Raw genomic sequence first — 23,953 nt, forward strand, 5'->3', positions numbered from 1 at the left:
ATATATCTATCTATCTATTCATATTAACCGAGGAGGTGTCTAACCTATGTACCTAGCGTTTTGAAGTCAACACCGATTTGGCCAAAGCAACTCATAAAAAACGGTTACTTTTCATCGTGCAAATGTCAAAATAGAGAAGGCCAGATTAGTACCTGTCTGTCCCTTACCTGTCACACGTCACTTTGATATGCTATTCATTACTTGTTTGAATATGTGCCAAACTTGCATATGATATTTAAGAGACATGGGTATATACTTTTATCAATGACGTAATATACATACAGTGCATACATACTGGTCTGTCTATGAGTACCTATGCTAGGTTTTAGTGTCTATTAAAGTAGTTGTGACATAACTGCAAACGACAGCAGACTAATAGGTAAGCTGTCACAAAGTATACTAACTGGAAACATGTGCTAGTTCATGGAAATTCTTTCATCATAATCGTCTCAGAGAACTTGACGTGGACATTAGAACGGAGCTTGATTGCGGTATGTAATAGTTCAATATGTGTCGCGTCCTAACATAATAAAACATTTGCGAAAATTAAAAACACGATATTTACTTGTAATGAGTCACAAGTGTATATAAATTGGTACTAAATACATTTTTCGAATCAATATATGTGTGTGTGTGTTTGTGTGTGTGTGTGTGTGTATGTGAGTCTTTATAATATAGCATATATATTGTATTCCTCTAGCAATCGTTATCCCTAAAATGTGGGACAACTAGATACGATATTTACTAGCATTTGATTTATTGGGTCCAATATAACATTGTCTTTTGACAGAGAGAGAGAGAGAAAGTAGTAGTAAACCTGGAACAAAATATTGTATATAGATGACGTATGTTGTTCTGCATAATGTCAGCACTTTTTTTGAGAATATGTAATCACATGGTACAAGGACAGTTGTACATTTGCCAGCTATTTTTTTATGTTTATTTCCCATATTAAATCGAAAATGTCTCATGCATAACTTGTTCATGGCCTCTTCACTAGATGTTATTTATATATGAATACAATAAAAACCTTCAGTTGCAAATTAGTGTGCTATTAAAGATGAAATGAAACACAGCGTATAAGAATCTTAGTTGTGTGTGTGTTTTGGAATATCTACAGCATATCCAACATGAAAAAAAAACGAATACAACACCCACCTCTTATCCCCCGCCCAAACAAATTGTGTTGTCAGTGAAGAAACAAAATCTTAAATATGCACCCCTACCCTTCCTTAACAAAAACGCACGTCACACGTGAGTCTGTCAATTTACATTTGGCACACTTTTTCGTCGCAGTAAGTATTCTAAAAAAGCATTTAGTTGGGTATGTCACCTAGGTTCTAGTAAAGCGCAATACTAAGAAGGGCGTAAGAAATTATTGAAGAGAATATCTATTAGCTTTAGGCACCACATAAAGGTTTGTACCGCTGTATATCTGAACATGCTGCCATTCGTACCATGGTATAAAGCAATCATATTAGTGACCATTCATTTATATTTGCGAGGCAATTTTGATTCTCATAATGCTGGAAAATGTATTGCACTGATTTGTAGCAAAAGAACGCCATATTTTATTTATTATAGTATTTAAAAATTTAATTGTTTTACGATAAAGAAACTGAACAATCTTATCTGGAAAGGAAATATCAGTCCTCTTCTCCCAAGAAAACAAATCGAATGGTCACTACCCTATAGTAGGCGCATTTGCTGTTTATATGTTAACTGTTCTTTAAGTTGTCATCTAAACACTCTAACTAAAGTGGGACTAATACGGTGACACTATAGGTGACATCCTAATAACATATTGTGCTGAAATCATTGCGCTTGCTGATAGACATAGGAAGTGCTTAAACTGAAGCCTGTATCTTACTAGCTGAACTATTGATATAATAGGCAGGGAACCTTGAAGTTCATAAATATCATTATATTTCTAATATTCTGGGACAAATATAACTATTTCTAAAAAGAAAAATGTTACAGTCATTTTGTCATAGGATATAAATGATCAATACATTCGTAACATGATTGCTCGGGAATTTCCGTACATTCTTTTATGATGGAAACTACCAAAGAAATGGTGAAGTGCAAAAGTACGGTATCAAGTACCACCTGGAATAGAAAACAACAACAACAGCAACAACAAAACGTATTAAACTAGTATACCGATGATACCATAAACCTCCCCTCCCTCTCTCTCTCTCTCTCTCATTTCATAAATGATATTCATGATTAATATTTCGAATACACGAGAGTGTGATAGCTTACTAAATTGTCTAGAGTAGTTTCAAAGCATTTTAATCATCATGTTTAGATCCCAAACCGTTGGCACAAGAAGTATGCTATATGCATATCCCGTGAAAGTAAACAAGAAGTAAAGTCATCATAACAGGTTAAGATATGTTTACGTTCGATGCACTGGAGGCGGAAGGTAATTTTGCTTAACATAAGAGTATTTGATAAAAGAGTGAGTTTCATACTGATATCATCGTGCTATCGTGCATTAGTTTAGCCATATTACGGACGGAAGGAAATCGAAATTAATATTTGAAACCTTACAGGAATTTATTATGAACAGGAACAAAAGGACTTGTTTTCCGCTAGCATATGATATTGTGGTTTAAACAGCAGGGAGGACAAACAGACCTAGGGTTTCCAACAAAAAATAAATCTTCCACAGAAAACTCTCTCGTAGAAGTGCTCTATTTACCTAATAGAGGCTTCCTGGGGAAGCTTACTCGTTATTGAAACCCGTTCCATTAATGAAACCTTAGTTTGAAGATTTAGCTGAAAAAAAAATACTCTACGTGAATTTTTTTTTTTTTTTTTTTTGATTCTATATATACGACCGACTTTAGGTAGGTGCCCTCCCTGCTGCTATCGTCTAATCGAGTAGGGCTATAATTAGAAGATTACGCAGAAGATTACAGTCAAAAGTTTATATCGGAGATAAATATTATGGTTAAAAGATTTAATCTAGACCCACTCGATATCATGACCTGGGATCAGATAGATTTACTAGTAGTAAAGGGGGATACATTAGCGACAATGGGAATTAGGATTACAGACCCCCCTGGGACAGATTAGCGACAAGGGAAATTTAACATGGAGAAAAATCGTGGGTCAGATTAGCGACAAGGGAAATTAACATGGAGAAAAATCGTGGGTCAGATTAGCGTCAAGGGAAATTAACATGGAGAAAAATCGTGGGACTGTTGAGCGTCAAGGGGAATTGAACATGGGAATAGAGTGTGGGTCTATCTAGGGACTAGGGGAATTTAACATATGGAAATTGAACATGGTGGGTCTGTATAGCGTCAAGGGGAATTGAACATGGTGGGATTGTCTAGGGACAATGATGGTAGAGGGTCAAACACAACAGAGACAGAAACATACATACACTAGTACAAGCGTGAGATTTATATATAAAGCATTACCAAGACCTGAAATCTTGCTGGGGTGTTCAAAAATTTGCATAATTGTAATGATGCTATAAATAGCTATAATCAAGGAAATGCTCAACGACAAAATGGATGTGACTAAAAGTAACGCTAAAATGACGAAATTGTCCCAGAATTTAAAGGAAAATAAACATATCCCCGAAAATTAAGTTACAATGGTTTAGACTAAAATGGATAAAATTAGTAACTACTTACAATATCAACTTCTGTGACGATCGTGAATAAATACCTATGTATCTATAATCAGCTGAAATTCCTATGAAATCCCACTATCTATTTATAGCTCCAACTTGTGGGTTTTTCCTTTGGAAAATCCCACTATCTTTTTATAGCCTCAGCTTGAGTGACGTTCCTGTTTATGAATTCTAATATATATGTAAAGCTACAAAATGTGGAAATCCCCAAGTCGATATTTATAGTCTCAAAATTTCCAGCCTCAGTGACGTCACTGTACTGAACACTAGGGGATAAATGGCAACAGTGTTGCAAGTGGCTGACCTGAATACGCGCTACTGTAGGTAGGTAGGTAGAGTGTATCTGATAGGGAAAAAGTGAGTTTTATAGGGACAAACAGAGACCAATACACACACACAAACACACAGAGAAGAGGAAAAAACAAACCCCAAATATACTATCCACACTCGGGAGGAAGAAAAAAAAACAACCAAATATACGATCTACACAACGTACGCGAACACACACACACACACACACACACACACACACACACACACACACACACACACAGAGGGAAGAGGATAAAACAAAATCCAAATATACTATCAACACAGAAGGGAGATAATACAAACCCCAAATAAACTATCCACACAAACGTACGCGAACGCATACAAACCCCAAATAAACTATCCACACAAACGTACGCGAACGCATACAAACCACAAATATACTATCCACACTCGGGAGGAAGAAGAAAAAACAACCAAATATACGATCTACACAACGTACGCTAACACACACACACACACACACACACACACACACACACACACACACACACAGAAGAGGAAAAAACAAACCCCAAATATACTATCCACACTCGGGAGGAAGAAAAAAAACAACCAAATATACGATCTACACAACGTACGCGAACACACACACACACACACACACACACACACACACAGGGAAGAGGAAAAAACAAAATCCAAATATACTATCAACACAGAAGGGAGATAATACAAACCCCAAATAAACTATCCACACAAACGTACGCGAACGCATACAGACCCCAAATAAACTATCCACACAAACGTACGCGAACGCATACAAACCCCAAATATACTATCCACACTCGAGAGGAAGAAGAAAAAACAACCAAATATACGATCTACACAACGTACGCTAACACACACACACACAAACACACACACAGAGAAGAGGAAAAAACAAACCCCAAATATACTATCCACACTCGGGAGGAAGAAAAAAAAACAACCAAATATACGATCTACACAACGTACGCGAACACACACACACACACACACACACACACACACACACACAGGGAAGAGGAAAAAACAAAATCCAAATATACTATCAACACAGAAGGGAGATAATACAAACCCCAAATAAATTATCCACACAAACGTACGCGAACGCATACAAACCCCAAATAAACTATCCACACAAACGTACGCGAACGCATACAAACCCCAAATATACCATCCACACTCGGGAGGAAGAAGAAAAAACAACCAAATATACGATCTACACAACGTACGCTAACACACACACACACACACACACACACACACACACACACACACACACACACACACGCACACCACAGAGGGAAGAAGAAAACCATTATACACTATCCACACGGAGTGAAGAAATAACCCTTTATATATATATATATATACTATCAACAGAGAGTGAAGAAAATAACCCATTATATTCCATCAACACAGAGTGAAGAAGAAAAAGTTTTTTGAAAGCACCTAAGCCCTCACCTGCAATGACCAACTCTGCCAAACACCTACACCCCACCCCACCCCCCACTCCCAACACTACAAAACCCATTTAACCCGTTATTTTATGGCATCAGTGTGTGCTTTAGGAAACATCAAGACACAAAATGATGGATGAATAGACTGACTATTGTTTACGGACTTGCATGCCTAAAGAGCGTGCGTGAAGGAAAACATCCTTCCATTTCAATTCTAACTAAAACATGATCCACAGGGATAGAGAGGTGAAAGAGCACAATTTCATAAAGTGTGAGTAAAAACAAAACACGCCATCCTTATTATACAATGTCAAGACCAAGAGACACTTACGTTTTCTTTCTGGTCTATTCTCTTTTAGAAGGTAGTATGAAATTTCACATCAGGGCCAACGCATCGGCTCACATTGTCAATTTTCCATTTCCATGTCTTTACTGGCACAAGTTCTTCATCATCTTCAATTTCTTCTTCTTCTTCTTCTGAATCCCTCTTCTCTGTTTCGTCTTGTTTTTTTTTTTCTTCTCTTTTCTCGTAGGGCACTCTGAATTCCAGTGTCCTTTCCCCTGACAACGATATTAGGTATCTTGACTTTTGTCTCTCGTTCTTAGACGAAGCAGGTATTTTGGAGACAAATACCCATTTACCTTTGCAGATATAGCAAACTTAGCACACACTTTCGTATGACTCTCATCAAATCAACGACCAAAAGAGTAAGTTTTGTTGCCACTTTCGCCTGTGAATTATGCTTTCGTATGACTTTTAGCAAATATTTGACCAGCAGGTCGATCTGTGCTGACTCTTCCATTTTCGTGATCGTTTGAGAGCGGAATGAATACTCTGACGCTAAGACACTCTCCTTATATACAGGGACCTGCTGCGTATGAAACCTAGTCAAATGTAATTTTGCAATAAGATGAAACGATTTCATTGAGGAAGTAAAAGGCAATGATGTACCGTATCGCCTCACACAAAACCTGAAGTGTTAGCTTAGATCCGTGTCAGCAATTTCGAAGACATAACTGAGCTTTCATCAATGCTCTCCATTTATACCACAAAACCACGAGTCCTGATTCACGCCAAAAGAAATTTCGTTCGGTCCATAAAAAATAGTATCACATCCGAGAAACGCAAAACCGAACTTCTAGAAAAATGAGAACGACGGCTTACACCTACAACGTGAAATGTATGAGTTCAAGTAGTGCGTAAAACTTAGTCAAATTAAATTTTTATAGTCAAGACGAAACGATCTCTTTTCGAAGAAGAAAGCAGACACCAAGCGACAATGGCGATCCGTGTCACACAACACTTTTCAAAATGTATATGATCAGAGGTTTGTTCTAGCGATCTGCACGGTTAAATTAAATGTTGATGTATTTTGCAATAAGACGGACACAATTTCCATGGGATCGCCCATGGAACCATTGTTCGTGCATTAGTTTAATTTTTTAAAATATTTTTTATATAAATCGCCTATAGGATAGACCCAGTAAAACATGGCCATTCTCGTCACTGTGTGAATAGCTACTCAAGTCAATTCGAAGTGAACGCGGTAAGAAAATAAGTATAGCCAATGAAATGGCTTACAACGGGTGATGCATTGTTTTGTTCTAGGACTGTGTGGCATAATAATCCCTATGTTCTTGCGTTGTTACCATTACAGTGCAGACAGACTGAAATGTGAACTTACAAGCCCTCTTTGTGTGTGTGTGTTGTACCATTTCTTCTTACCACATCAAAATACTGAGCGTCACAGTATTGGTTCGCGTTTTCAAGCTGACCATTTATTTTTATATCTCACTTAAACATTTTAACATAAACACTCACACTCACATCGGTAGAGTCAGAACAGACGTGTTACAGTACTGAGGGGCATGTTATCTTTTTTTTTTTTTGTTTTTTGTTTTTTTTTCAAACTAATACATTGGGGGTTTGTATGAAGTAAAGAACCGAAAGTACAGTGAAACTCAAGGATGATGACCCAATCTGTCTGTCTATTGATGCGTGTATTTACTTAAGAAGAAATATGACCTCTAAAACACAAAGAGATACGGCAAGCATGATTAGAATGAACATAACGATGTTTTCCTTCACGCCCGTGTAATTTAGAGCTTCAATCCTCTTTGAAGACAAACTTGGTCTCCTTTTGTAGGGCTTGAAATAATAAAAAATCTGAAAAAATCTTAAACACTTTGCTATAGATAATTTCATCAACAGACTAAACAACATAAATACCGTTACAACACTAGAAAGCCTTAAATCTTCTATCAAAAAGAAATGCATAAAAAAATTAAAGATTAACGATAACTAACCAATGAAACCGAATTTAACAAAGGCAGTGACATGTGAAGAAATGGCTCTCACTTTGGAAAGGTAGGCGAACGTACTCTGTCATGCACCATCAACTTGAAAAAAAATTATAAACAGAGAGAAACCTGAATTCAAAATTCAGTTTGTTTTCTTCAAAATTGTTTCGTTTCTTTATTCTTTCTTTTGGAACAAATCTAAGCACTAATATAGAGTGGAAAAGGGAAAATGCACATACAAGCTTTGATATTTCTTTAAAAAAATGAGGGGATATTCCTAACGTTCATAATCACCTATATATGCTTGGACTTGTCTGTGACTTATCCACAAAACAAGATGTACATATTTCTGGTCAAGCTGCAAGTGTGTGCGTGGTTTTGAAAATGGTAAAAATTGGATATACAATTTTCTCGTGACACTTATAAAGTGAAGAGTCTGTGCAAGTGTCAAAAGCCAAAGTCATATAAGTTTTGTATTTTGTACGGCTTGTAAAGATTTCCACTTTAGAAAATGTGAAGTATCACAAGTTATTATCACAAACAGAAGTGGAACATAGGGGATTGCAAGAAAGAAAATAACCCAGACAGTTGGTGTCATCAAGAGTGCTAGAGACGGTACCCGAACTTGCTTGCCTGCTTACTTGAATTAAAGTGATTTTCGCTCTAATGGAGCATATATCACTGGTTTAATAACGCACCGCGTGATTTTTAATTACTCCTGGGGAAGGAAAGAGACCCTCATCCCCAGGCTTTTATGTACTCACAGACTACTTTTAAATTTAGCCACTCAGGTGTAGGACTAACTAGTCCTTAACAACCTGACTGAAAGGCTTTAAACATGAGTGGGAATAGTCTCACCACACACTCATTTTTCTGTCCGAGCGTGGTAAAGGAGGAAAAAAGGTGCTCAAAAAGACAGCCATGGGTGTTAAGTACTCAACAGAACGCTAGCCCGTACTTATTTCAAATCAAGTCCCGTTTTTGCTAATAGACAGTAAAAAGTACCAATAATGTGTTAACCACTTGTGCAATTAGTTCAAATCTAACGAGTCTGTTAAATTTCCTACTTCCTAACATATCTATCTAATATTAGTACTTAGTGTAGTGTACATAAAAATAGCCATACTGATCTTATTTAAATTATTATGTCTAAGAGACATATACCAGTTTGGTCACTGTTAGGTTTAAAAAGTTAAGTTTGTTGCGGTGTTCCAATGGGTCAAGTTTGTTTCGAGAATAGTTTAGTCAAGGAGGGATACCAAGCCAAATATGGTTCCCTAGTTAATAAAAAGCAATCTTTTGGAGCCCTAAAAAAGGCTGTTTTTTTCTGTTAGAAGGTAACACGTCTCTCTTTTGCTTTCACGTTCTTTCTCGCACTCCTAGTCTCATGATTCTTGATATCGGGAAATGCGTAGCCATGATGGGCGGCAATGTAAGCAGCGGCTTCTACCAGTTGACTGAGGGGGTATCCAGCGTAGGTTTGTTTGTAGAATTGGGAAGAACTCTGACCCTAATCCCCATTGAGAAGGTCTTGGTTTAAAGGTGTCTAGAGATTTGTAGGCAACGTATTGTATGACTCTAATAAACTACCCTGCTTTGTTGACGTCATACAATGCTTGATCTAGTCCCATTTCGGTGTACTTCTCAACGAGTGTCAGCGTCCCCCTCCTCCTCCTCAACCGCCTCAATTTCCTCTTCTGGTTCTGATACTAATTCTTTAGTTGAGGTAGATAGTTTCAAGTCTGCTGCTATGGTGTCTGTCGCTGTTATTGTTGTTGTGGTTGTTCTTTCAGCTGAGATTGCCTGCAGTATCGGAGTGAGAAAAGAACGTTGTTGTTGTTGTAGTGTTTAACGCCATTTTTCAGCACGCGATAGGCTAGCAGGGTAGTTTATTAGAGTCATACAATACGTTGCCTACAAATCTCTAGACACCTTTAAACCAAGACCTTCTCAATGGGGATTAGGGTCAGAGTTCTTCCCAATTCTACAAACAAACCTACGCTGGATACCCCCTCAGTCAACTGGTAGAAGCCGCTGCTTACATTGCCGCCCATCATGGCTACGCATTTCCTGATATCAAGAATCATGAGACTAGGAGTGCGAGAAAGAACGTGAAAGCAAAAGAGAGACGTGTTACCTTCTAACAGAAAAAAACAGCCTTTTTTAGGGCTCCAAAAGATTGCTTTTTATTAACTAGGGAACCATATTTGGCTTGGTATCCCTCCTTGACTAAACTATTCTCGAAACAAACTTGACCCATTGGAACACCGCAACAAACTTAACTTTTTAAACCTAACAGTGACCAAACTGGTATATGTCTCTTAGACATAATAATTTAAATAAGATCAGTATGGCTATTTTTATGTACACTACACTAAGTACTAATATTAGATAGATATGTTAGGAAGTAGGAAATTTAACAGACTCGTTAGATTTGAACTAATTGCACAAGTGGTTAACACATTATTGGTACTTTTTACTGTCTATTAGCAAAAACGGGACTTGATTTGAAATAAGTACGGGCTAGCGTTCTGTTGAGTACTTAACACCCATGGCTGTCTTTTTGAGCACCTTTTTTCCTCCTTTACCACGCTCGGACAGAAAAATGAGTGTGTGGTGAGACTATTCCCACTCATGTTTAAAGCCTTTCAGTCAGGTTGTTAAGGACTAGTTAGTCCTACACCTGAGTGGCTAAATTTAAAAGTAGTCTGTGAGTACATAAAAGCCTGGGGATGAGGGTCTCTTTCCTTCCCCAGGAGTAATTAAAAATCACGCGGTGCGTTATTAAACCAGTGATATATGCTCCATTAGAGCGAAAATCACTTTAATTCAAGTAAGCAGGCAAGCAAGTTCGGGTACCGTCTCTAGCACTCTTGATGACACCAACTGTCTGGGTTATTTTCTTTCTTGCAATCCCCTATGTTCCACTTCTGTTTGTGATAATAACTTGTGATACTTCACATTTTCTAAAGTGGAAATCTTTACAAGCCGTACAAAATACAAAACTTATATGACTTTGGCTTTTGACACTTGCACAGACTCTTCACTTTATAAGTGTCACGAGAAAATTGTATATCCAATTTTTACCATTTTCAAAACCACGCACACACTTGCAGCTTGACCAGAAATATGTACATCTTGTTTTGTGGATAAGTCACAGACAAGTCCAAGCATATATAGGTGATTATGAACGTTAGGAATATCCCCTCATTTTTTTAAAGAAATATCAAAGCTTGTATGTGCATTTTCCCTTTTCCACTCTATATTAGTGCTTAGATTTGTTCCAAAAGAAAGAAAAAAGAAACGAAACAATTTTGAAGAAAACAAACTGAATTTTGAATTCAGGTTTCTCTCTGTTTATAATTTTTTTTCAAGTTGATGGTGCATGACAGAGTACGTTCGCCTACCTTTCCAAAGTGAGAGCCATTTCTTCACATGTCACTGCCTTTGTTAAATTCGGTTTCATTGGTTAGTTATCGTTAATCTTTAATTTTTTTATGCATTTCTTTTTGATAGAAGATTTAAGGCTTTCTAGTGTTGTAACGGTATTTATGTTGTTTAGTCTGTTGATGAAATTATCTATAGCAAAGTGTTTAAGATTTTTTCAGATTTTTTATTATTTCAAGCCCTACAAAAGGAGACCAAGTTTGTCTTCAAAGAGGATTGAAGCTCTAAATTACACGGGCGTGAAGGAAAACATCGTTATGTTCATTCTAATCATGCTTGCCGTATCTCTTTGTGTTTTAGAGGTCATATTTCTTCTTAAGTAAATACACGCATCAATAGACAGACAGATTGGGTCATCATCCTTGAGTTTCACTGTACTTTCGGTTCTTTACTTCATACAAACCCCCAATTTATTAGCTTGAAAAAAAAACAAAAAACAAAAAAAAAAAAAGATAACATGCCCCTCAGTACTGTAACACGTCTGTTCTGACTCTACCGATGTGAGTGTGAGTGTTTATGTTAAAATGTTTAAGTGAGATATAAAAAAAAATGGTCAGCTTGAAAACGCGAACCAATACTGTGACGCTCAGTATTTTGATGTGGTAAGAAGAAATGGTACAACACACACACACAAAGAGGGCTTGTAAGTTCACATTTCAGTCTGTCTGCACTGTAATGGTAACAACGCAAGAACATAGGGATTATTATGCCACACAGTCCTAGAACAAAACAATGCATCACCCGTTGTAAGCCATTTCATTGGCTATACTTATTTTCTTACCGCGTTCACTTCGAATTGACTTGAGTAGCTATTCACACAGTGACGAGAATGGCCATGTTTTACTGGGTCTATCCTATAGGCGATTTATATAAAAAATATTTTAAAAAATTAAACTAATGCACGAACAATGGTTCCATGGGCGATCCCATGGAAATTGTGTCCGTCTTATTGCAAAATACATCAACATTTAATTTAACCGTGCAGATCGCTAGAACAAACCTCTGATCATATACATTTTGAAAAGTGTTGTGTGACACGGATCGCCATTGTCGCTTGGTGTCTGCTTTCTTCTTCGAAAAGAGATCGTTTCGTCTTGACTATAAAAATTTAATTTGACTAAGTTTTACGCACTACTTGAACTCATACATTTCACGTTGTAGGTGTAAGCCGTCGTTCTCAGTTTTCTGGAAGTTCGGTTTTGCGTTTCTCGGATGTGATACTATTTTTTATGGACCGAACGAAATTTCTTTTGGCGTGAATCAGGACTCGTGGTTTTGTGGTATAAATGGAGAGCATTGATGAAAGCTCAGTTATGTCTTCGAAATTGCTGACACGGATCTAAGCTAACACTTCAGGTTTTGTGTGAGGCGATAAGGTACATCATTGCCTTTTACTTCCTCAATGAAATCGTTTCATCTTATTGCAAAATTACATTTGACTAGGTTTCATACGCAGCAGGTCCCTGTATATAAGGAGAGTGTCTTAGCGTCAGAGTATTCATTCCGCTCTCAAACGATCACGAAGATGGAAGAGTCAGCACAGATCGACCTGCTGGTCAAATATTTGCTAAAAGTCATACGAAAGCATAATTCACAGGCGAAAGTGGCAACAAAACTTACTCTTTTGGTCGTTGATTTGATGAGAGTCATACGAAAGTGTGTGCTAAGTTTGCTATATCTGCAAAGGTAAATGGGTATTTGTCTCCAAAATACCTGCTTCGTCTAAGAAAGAGAGACAAAAGTCAAGATACCTAATATCGTTGTCAGGGGAAAGGACACTGGAATTCAGAGTGCCCTACGAGAAAAGAGAAGAAAAAAAAAACAAGACGAAACAGAGAAGAGGGATTCAGAAGAAGAAGAAGAAGAAATTGAAGATGATGAAGAACTTGTGCCAGTAAAGACATGGAAATGGAAAAATTGACAATGTGAGCCGATGCGTTGGCCCTGATGTGAAATTTCATACTACCTTCTAAAAGAGAATAGACCAGAAAGAAAACGTAAGTGTCTCTTGGTCTTGACATTGTATAATAAGGATGGCGTGTTTTGTTTTTACTCACACTTTATGAAATTGTGCTCTTTCACCTCTCTATCCCTCTGGATCATGTTTTAGTTAGAATTGAAATGGAAGGATGTTTTCCTTCACGCACGCTCTTTAGGCATGCAAGTCCGTAAACAATAGTCAGTCTATTCATCCATCATTTTGTGTCTTGATGTTTCCTAAAGCACACACTGATGCCATAAAATAACGGGTTAAATGGGTTTTGTAGTGTTGGGAGTGGGGGGTGGGGTGGGGTGTAGGTGTTTGGCAGAGTTGGTCATTGCAGGTGAGGGCTTAGGTGCTTTCAAAAAACTTTTTCTTCTTCACTCTGTGTTGATGGAATATAATGGGTTATTTTCTTCACTCTCTGTTGATAGTATATATATATATAAAGGGTTATTTCTTCACTCCGTGTGGATAGTGTATAATGGTTTTCTTCTTCCCTCTGTGGTGTGCGTGTGTGTGTGTGTGTGTGTGTGTGTGTGTGTGTGTGTGTGTGTGTGTGTGTTAGCGTACGTTGTGTAGATCGTATATTTGGTTGTTTTTTCTTCTTCCTCCCGAGTGTGGATGGTATATTTGGGGTTTGTATGCGTTCGCGTACGTTTGTGTGGATAGTTTATTTGGGGTTTGTATGCGTTCGCGTACGTTTGTGTGGATAATTTATTTGGGGTTTGTATTATCTCCCTTCTGTGTTGATAGTATATTTGGATTTTGTTTTTTCCTCTTCCCTGTGTGTGTGTGTGTGTGTGTGTGTGTGTGTGTGTGTGTGTGTGTGTGTGTGTGTGTTCGCGTACGTTGTGTAGATCGTATATTTGGTTGTTTTTTTTTTCTTCCTCCCGAGTGTGGATAGTATATTTGGGGTTTGTTTTTTCCTCTTCTCTGTGTGTGTGTTTGTGTGTGTGTGTGTTAGCGTACGTTGTGTAGATCGTATATTTGGTTGTTTTTTCTTCTTCCTCCCGAGTGTGGATAGTATATTTGGGGTTTGTATGCGTTCGCGTACGTTTGTGTGGATAGTTTATTTGGGGTCTGTATGCGTTCGCGTACGTTTGTGTGGATAGTTTATTTGGGGTTTGTATTATCTCCCTTCTGTGTTGATAGTATATTTGGATTTTGTTTTTTCCTCTTCCCTGTGTGTGTGTGTGTGTGTGTGTGTGTGTTCGCGTACGTTGTGTAGATCGTATATTTGGTTGTTTTTTTTTCTTCCTCCCGAGTGTGGATAGTATATTTGGGGTTTGTTTTTTCCTCTTCTCTGTGTGTGTGTGTGTGTGTATTGGTCTCTGTTTGTCCCTATAAAACTCACTTTTTCCCTATCAGATACACTCTACCTACCTACCTACAGTAGCGCGTATTCAGGTCAGCCACTTGCAACACTGTTGCCATTTATCCCCTAGTGTTCAGTACAGTGACGTCACTGAGGCTGGAAATTTTGAGACTATAAATATCGACTTGGGGATTTCCACATTTTGTAGCTTTACATATATATTAGAATTCATAAACAGGAACGTCACTCAAGCTGAGGCTATAAAAAGATAGTGGGATTTTCCAAAGGAAAAACCCACAAGTTGGAGCTATAAATAGATAGTGGGATTTCATAGGAATTTCAGCTGATTATAGATACATAGGTATTTATTCACGATCGTCACAGAAGTTGATATTGTAAGTAGTTACTAATTTTATCCATTTTAGTCTAAACCATTGTAACTTAATTTTCGGGGATATGTTTATTTTCCTTTAAATTCTGGGACAATTTCGTCATTTTAGCGTTACTTTTAGTCACATCCATTTTGTCGTTGAGCATTTCCTTGATTATAGCTATTTATAGCATCATTACAATTATGCAAATTTTTGAACACCCCAGCAAGATTTCAGGTCTTGGTAATGCTTTATATATAAATCTCACGCTTGTACTAGTGTATGTATGTTTCTGTCTCTGTTGTGTTTGACCCTCTACCATCATTGTCCCTAGACAATCCCACCATGTTCAATTCCCCTTGACGCTATACAGACCCACCATGTTCAATTTCCATATGTTAAATTCCCCTAGTCCCTAGATAGACCCACACTCTATTCCCATGTTCAATTCCCCTTGACGCTCAACAGTCCCACGATTTTTCTCCATGTTAATTTCCCTTGACGCTAATCTGACCCACGATTTTTCTCCATGTTAAATTTCCCTTGTCGCTAATCTGTCCCAGGGGGGTCTGTAATGCTAATTCCCATTGTCGCTAATGTATCCCCCTTTACTACTTTTACTGTTACAAATCCATATGGAGTAGCTTGAGCTCGTGAGAAAAAGTTTCTGAATTTATTTATATCCATGTCGCCACCGTACCAAGTTTGATGAATATTTCTTAATGTACGAGCATCAACACCATTAAAAACAACTAAAACATTACAGTTATCTCTGATCACTTTAGGTATCTGAGTATACCTCTGAGTTACATAAATAACAACAGTGTTTTTGTGTCGACCACGGGGAAATGTTCTAGCAGGATTATTTTGTTTATCTAACATTACATCGTCATATACAACTAAATTATTAACTGAGCCATCTAGATCATAAACTGAGGGAGCTTCTTCGATATATGTTATAAAATCAATAATACCGTTACCGTCATTTAGCAGCGCTGCGTTGTCATTGAACTCTCTTAGTATCCGATAACATTGTTGATCATCAACAGATGGTGCAACTAAATATAACCTATTCCACTTCAGCCATCTCATTATCAAATTCAACAACAGCTGAGTTTTTCCACTCCATGATGGTCCAATTATTATCATTCTGGTCGAATTAGGTAACGCTGCATGACGTTTGACAGGAACAGACTTTTTTGTAGCTGAAAAATCAATTACATTCATGGTATAATTATAATATGGATTTATATTGTGTTAGATGTAAAACACACACACCAACGATAGAGTTAACTACGGTTGTTACTCGCAACAAGAGATCAGCCGTCACCGGTAGATGTGAAAAATGCAATACAAAAATTTACCTCATCAACTAAAAAAAAAGATTCCACAGAGGTGACATCACCTCGAAGTTATCATCGCTACCAGGATTCCCCTGGGCTAAATACTCTGGAGAAAAACACCTACCAGGATACAGCTACTGCGGACCAGGTACCAGACTCGATATCAGATTAAATAATCAAGATCAACCTAATTCAGGTGAGGAGCCAATTAATGCGATTGATCAGGTCTGTCTAGTTCATGATATAGCATATCGAAATAAAGATATTCAACAGCGACATCTTGCTGATGTAAATTTAATTCACGCAATAAATTCTATAAAAAATAAATCTATCAGGGAGAGATTAGACTCGTGGTTAATTAAAACGCAATGAAAGGTAAATTAGTTTTTGGTGCTGGTAATTAATATGGAAGCGATTTATTAGTCTCCTGCTGGATTTTGGCGTGGCAAACCAGCTATCAAGAAACTCGCAAAGGCTGCTCGAGTAAAACCATCCACGGCTGTTGCTTGGCTATCTAGACAGGCTATATGGCAAATTTATCTATCACCACCTAAGCGAATTGAATACGCTCATTTTGATGTTAGCGTACCAAATGAGGTTCATCAGGCTGATATAATGTTTTTTATCACACGATACTGTTGACGGTAAAATCTATAAATACGTATTAACCGTAGTAGATAATGCTAGCAGATACAAAGAAGCCGAGCTATTAACTAAGAAAACAGCTGCTGAGGTAGCTGATGCATTTGAAAAGATATATCAACGAGGATCATTAACCTATCCGATTTTACTTCAAGTTGATCCCGGACGGGAATTTCTTGGTGCGGTTACTTCATTGATGAAACAAAAAAAAATACAAAAATAAGACGCGGTAAGGTTAATATTCATAATGATCAGGCAATTGTTGAAAGATTCAATAAAACACTAGCTGAGAGACTTTTTGGTTATCAGTATGCTATGGAGTTTATTCAGAATAAACGATCTAATGATTGGGTTGTCAGGCTGCCCGGTGTTATTTCTGGGATAATTAAGGAGACAACAAGAGCTATATCAATGAAACCAACGATCGCCATACAGAAAGATTTTATACCGATAAAGGGACGCAATTTTTCAGCTCGACTTGTTCTCGGTGATGTCATCGTTAGATATCTATACAAACCAGGTGAGGCTGAGGGTGGTAGAAAAAGAGCAACATATCCAATCTGGAGCACGACAACACATAAGATAGTATCAGTGACGAGATCATCAGGTAGACCAGCAATTTATATACTCGATTCATTAGCACCACAGCGAGGTTTTACTCGCGAAGAATTACAAGTAATACCAACTGATACTCAATTACTACCTCAGTCACTTAGATAATCAACTCCGCGTCGATTACACTCTAAACACGTCAAAGTAACATTATCGCGATTGTGACCTAAATTATTATTTATTCTGTCTACGGTAAATTGTCTGGAATCATGTTTTTGATAATCCCACGTCATTATGCAGTTACAACCGGCACAGTGATTTTTTTGTTTCTCTTTCAGCGATAAAATAAATTCGACATCTAAATCAAATTCATGATTATTTTTTTTATCAGTTTGTTTATAGTTGATCAATTTCTTTTAAATCACATACTCGCTAATTTCATCGTTAATATTTATTCTATCTAAAACAATTCGTCCTAGTTGATTTATTTTTCTGACTCTGGATACCGCTAAATATATTAGATTAGACCATTCTATGTGGTCATCTACAATCCAGACACGAGTATCGGTTACAGTTAGTCCCTGCGAAGAATGGATCGTCATAGCATATCCTAACGTCCACGGAGATTTTTCTGCACTCAGCATATCACTAACAAAATCGATATCAACAGTGACAATATCATTCAATACAAGAATCTGTTTCTCTTGTCCTGGTATATCAACATCAATATTCTGCAATCTGATATCAGCTGGTCTGTAACATAGCGGCACAGGTATCAACGGAAACATTTCTTGATGTAATTTAAATAGTCTCTGCTGAAGCACGTCACGTATTATTTTTCTGCTAGCTACAATCAAATCATTTGGAGTCCACGTTGATAAGAAATCTTCCATGGATGTTTTTGGAATTATTTCTCGCATCACACTACACTGAGTTCTATTCGACTGTAATCGAATTAATCTCTTAAATTCACTCAACCGACCATCAAGAGTTCTGTAGTCGGTGTTGACCTCCTCATAGTAGTCAACAAAATTCTTTACCCACTCATGAGGTGATTATCCATCAATAGGATTAGGCTGACCGTGATCTCCGCACATGATTATAGCAGTATTTTTTGTTAGCAACCAATCTAGAAACATCTTTAACGTTTTAACAAATACAGTGCAGATCTCATCCCATATAATTACTCTATTCACATATTTTTCTCCCATTCGAGATGGATTCCATGTACCACCATTATACTTGAAAAAACTGTGATTCGTGCATGAGTTGACACCGCGTTGTCTCATCTCTCGTGCTAGTCTATGTGTCGGCGTCAGCACGATTACATCAGAGTTCTTAAATAATTCTATAATTCTGGTCGTTTTACCCGATCCACCCGGTCCATTCACGTAGACTGTTTTATATCTCTATGCGGGATCTTACACAGATGGTGCTGTCGAAATTTCTGATACACTATCAGAGTAATAATTATCCGCAACAGGTACATCGGCGTTTTCGCAGTACCATAGAATATGTTCGTCTTTTACTCGCCATGTACCCCATGATCCATCACCTGTTAATTTTTCCAACTCTGGCAGGTGTTTTTCATCAACATAGAATGAATCAGTAGCTACTCTAACAGCGTCATTGGGGAATCTGTTTATCATTGATAGCAGATTTATACTCGCATACGCTAACATCCATGATCTTAAATGAGTATACTGCGGTGACTCTCCCTCGAGATAACGAACCACAGTACCAAGTTTTTTTTCCATCTGATAAATAAATACTCTCTCGGTCACAGAATATACCTCGCTCAGCGGTATCAGCGATTATAAAATCTAATTCAGCTTCATCCATGATTAATCTGCAGTGGTGTCGCTGATGATCACACGAACCACCCTGAGTAAACTTTCCGATTATTTTTCTACCTAAATCTTTCGCGTCATCATGTTCAGTTGGTAGCCAAACATCAGTTTGTTTCTTATACGATATAATAGCCTCGCTGACCGTCAACGACATTAACATCGCAAAGACCAACATATATCTCAATAACACTATTGCAACCCACTGTTGCTCTGAAAAATGTTTACCAAACCAAACGTAGCAGATCTTATGTAAACCATCATTAAATTTAAACAATACAATACGAGCGAATCCTGTCAGGGGAAAATCTGGCAGAGGACCATTAATAGATACTCTGGTCATCTCATCGCAAGGATGGCCAAATTGAGTAAGATATTTACTGCACTCGCCTAATCCGAGAAAACTACCAGGATAACATGCTATCATATCAAATGAAATCATCTTGATAGGATTATATTCAGTATTCCACAATCCATCGTGACCGTACTCGATACAACTCTGTTGTATATCTTTAAGAAATTCACGTCGAGTTGGCTTCCATGAATTTTTCTCTCTTGCTGCGTGAGCAACAACAGATGGAATCGTAAAACAATTAACTAATGAATCTTTATTCGCAGAATATTTTTCTGCTATTTTTATCATAGAATTGTGTAAAGATTCACTTCGATATAAATCGCCATTAGGTCTCACGAACTGATAGTATTTCTGATCACTGGAAAACAACCATACGGATAACGGGTCAGATTTACTTATTTCATGAATAAAATCAAAAATATATCCGCTGTAAAATTTAACAATACGCTGTCGAGGGAAAATGTTTACTGCGCTACTCCATGCATGAGAATTGTGATCAATTATTTCGATAGGAGCTCCTCTGGATTTATACGCAGATGAGTATAAAATCTCTCCTGATATACTTTTTACTGTTATAGGAAATTTTAATTTTACTGATAACGCGGCGACGTCACTTACTGATGCTCCATCAACAACTGACTCAGCCCAGGTATTTATTTTTTCTCGTCGTAAATCTGTTAAATCGTTTCCGCGTTTTGCGTTTGTGAAGTGTTCGAATACTCGCTCAGCGACGCGGTTTATCTTCGCTGACATTTTCATCTTAGTAAGATTCTCAACAGTGGGTTTATTTAATTTATATATGCCATAAACAACAGCTGTAACAGGATAAGCTCGTACGTATTATGGTTTGTCTATTCCTGTAAGTAATCCGGGTTTAGATTTTTTACTTAATGTTGCAGATTTTTTTCCACTAATTACAGGATCACGTTTATCTCGAGTGATCCACAAGTCATTTTCGTTATATACAATGAATTTTATTCTGAGTATGTATTTGTCATCACCGAGTAAGTCAATTATCTTTTTTGCTCGTGTATCATTCATGGTATTATCAATATCATTTGTTCTCCACGTGGACCACACATGAGCTGCTCCATCATCGTAGAATTCCTTCTTAGCGAGATCTACCTCTGGAACAACATATTCAATATCATCTAACAAGATAACCGGGTGGGATATCTCGGATTAACAACAGAACACGTTTTGACGACACAGATATATGGTTTAATATGGCGATTTATATGAGTAGTGGATTATGAAGATGTGTGCATATTTATAATCCAAATATTGGATCTATTTAACATAAAAAACGCACAGTTTCAAAGATGGAAAAAATATACAAATAAATTTAGTTCAGTAACCCTAAAATACAGGATAAATGATTTCACAAATGATTCAATAATGGAAAGATGAATATAGTTCACTCAAATAGTAAACAATGTAAGCGTTTACACATAGTAAAAAAAATGTATTCGCTCAGGTAGCGAAATTATGTCACTAAACAAGAACGGATATACAATCTATCCTTCCAGTCCTGAATAATACACTGGGTCTTACTAACCCAAAATTAGCATACAGCTAAAAATACATGTGTGGAGATGCACTCCGTCACCCGTGCACCATATCCGCTCCACAGCTCCTCCGAATCAATTTCACAACCAATATAGACTCCGGATCCTCGGAATACTATGATCACTTGAAACATTAGACCCTCCGGACACTTGAAATATTAGACCCTCCGGACCCCCTGGTCCTTTGACGGCTCTACAGCTGGGTCACCTTAGTCACTCTTGACATTCCGGACGCTAGACATTAGACGCTCCGGCACCTTAAACGCTCCGGACACACAGACGTTTCTACCCTCTGACAACACCGGACACCCCGGATATTCCTACCATCAAAAACTCAGCTGAAAATATACCCGATACAGTGTACTACACTTGATACAGACATAACGTAAGGACGTTATACACGGTAAGTTAAGATTATATTATAATGGCAATTACAAAACAGAGGTTCAATAGTAAACCTAACCCTGCTTGATAAGACAATAGTAAACAATTCTTTTAAAAAATGTAGCTTTACATTACCAATATAAGTCCTGCACTACGTCGCAACAAGAATAAAAAATGCACGCATTATGGTATGTAAAGAAAACTATAACAAACATGCAAAGGCAAATATGGTAATACACTAGTTATCACTTAAAACCCAAAAATTACCTACCCCTACAGCTGGAGTTGAGCGAATCCTTTTAGCAGGCCGCTTGCTGACAAAACCATTAGTATTGTAAAGGTCCTTTACATGTAATAACGTATTTATACCTTTAGAATTTTCGTTATTCTTTATCAAAAGCACTTTGCACGTGTGGCACAGGACAAATCGTACTCACGATTTCGAAATACATAGACCATATTATAATCACCCTCGGGTATCGTTGTACAGAGAAAAGAAACGAAACCCGAGTACATGTATTTAATTAACAACATTTACACCGTTCCGTGACAATTTTAGACAAATGTTTAATAAATAAAATGAATAACTGCAAATGGTTGATGATCGGTTCATTAAATTGCTGTAATAGATCGTGTAGAAAAGAATACTGCGGAATACATTTAGCTTATATAAAGCGAGGTGGAGTTGGTCCAACAAGATGCATCAGATGCAACGTCGGAATACGAGGGAAGACTCGTATATGTTTAGATTGTGGCGCGAAAAAGTACAGAGAGTTGAAAAGATATTATAATAAAAAATCTTCAGATAGTGATCTCGCTATCAAGTGCGAAGAAGATTGTTTAGATAGATTTTCGGACAAACTTTGATTTAGACAAATGGATATTGTATAATGAGTACGATATTCAAGAAGCATCCAATTTACGATAACTATGAGGCGTCATGTGATGGAACAGTTAGAAATGTCAAGACGAAAAAATCGGTTGATCACGTTGATAAATTTGGTTATCTTCATTTTAGAACCGGAAGTCATCCAAGAAAAGATTATTTTAACCATAGGTTTATATACGAATGTTTCCATGGACCGATCAAAAACGGTTTAGTAGTTGACCATATTGATGGAAACCCACTCAATAATAATTTACCTAATCTTCAGGCGATAACATCCAGTGAAAACTCTGCAAAGGGAAATACTGGTGGTGGAGGAAAAGTTTCTAAAGCAGTCAAATCAATTAATATGGAGACTGGTGAAGAGTTATATTTTCAGTCGATGAACTCTGCCAGTAAATATTGTGTTGTCAATTCGGCTTCAGTGCGATTTGTTGCAGATGGAATATATAAATCGACTTTTTCATATCGATTTGGTTGTTCGGTCAAATTCAATTACTTTCCTCTCATATTAGATAAATAAAATTATTTAGAATTAAGTTAATATAAATATGAACCAAGAAAATATTGATGATATAATTAAATCCATTGAGGTGTTGAAAATTAAAGAAATTCCATTATCAGATGAGCTAGATGCTGATAAAATCACCATGGATTTCGAAACACTAATGCAAAACAAACAAGAAGGTATATATACTTTATTGTCCGAATACAGATTTATCAAAAAGATGCAGTCTGCGATGTATAAATCACTCATTAACATCGACGACACGCAGATATCCAATTTTACTCCATTAGCTCGTGCTGTTGAAAGAATTCGATCAGCGTTATCTGACGAGTATGAGTCTAAAACAATGATTGATACTCGTGCGAGACAATTAAGAAAACTAATGGAATGTTAGTGAAATTACCTAGCTGAAAAAAAAGTATACAAAAATTAACTTTATTTTGTTTTATTTTTGTTTTGTTGCTATAATGACAAGATTAAGATTTTATCAGATTTTATCAGAAGATTTATGTTTAGAGTCTCACCACGCATATCTAACAAATTCCCAGACTGATCAGTTAGTGAGAAATTTGCTTGTGATAATAATTTATTGTGAAACCGAAGATAAATTGGATTAATTGGCTCCTGTATAATTAAGTATCCTGGTGGTTCTCTTGGTGAAAACGAATACAAAACAAACCCCTGTTTTGCCTGATTCGATACAGACGCGTCTGCGCTATAGCTGTTTTCGACGATATCACAATTGAGATTAACTGCGACAACGTTAGTTATATTTGCCACATCGGGTGAAATATGCCGTCCGGTACTATCTGGCGCGTTATCGCGCTTAAGAATAGATGGTGGTGGTAGTCTTTTTCTCCATGCGGCGTGTAGTTGGGAAAACATTTCATCAATAGTATCAGTGAGAGATTTTTTAAACTCATCTGCGTTATAACCGGGCAATTTATAATTTGGCAACTCAGCCTCAGTTATCCGATATGCTCTCATAATTTTTTCTTTATTATCTGTTTTATCATTAATTAT

The 23,953-nt window shown here is 37.1% G+C and overlaps 1 protein-coding gene across 5 annotated transcripts in view; it reads left to right on the forward strand.

The window, feature by feature from the left end:
• The first annotated feature begins 302 nt into the window (after positions 1–302).
• Positions 303–23,953, forward strand: part of LOC149774231 (uncharacterized) — an 87,847-nt gene continuing 64,196 nt past the window's right edge. For all 5 annotated transcript variants that reach the window (XM_089945552.1, XM_089945551.1, XM_089945553.1 and 2 more), the window contains exon 1: positions 303–491. The gene's annotated coding sequence lies outside the window, so the exon portion shown is untranslated. The remainder of the gene's footprint in view (positions 492–23,953) is intronic.

Source organism: Sinohyriopsis cumingii, unplaced genomic scaffold (genome assembly GCF_028554795.1).
Source record: "Sinohyriopsis cumingii isolate HCF-2022 unplaced genomic scaffold, ASM2855479v2 utg000360l, whole genome shotgun sequence".
NCBI classification, from domain to species: domain Eukaryota; kingdom Metazoa; phylum Mollusca; class Bivalvia; order Unionida; family Unionidae; genus Sinohyriopsis; species Sinohyriopsis cumingii.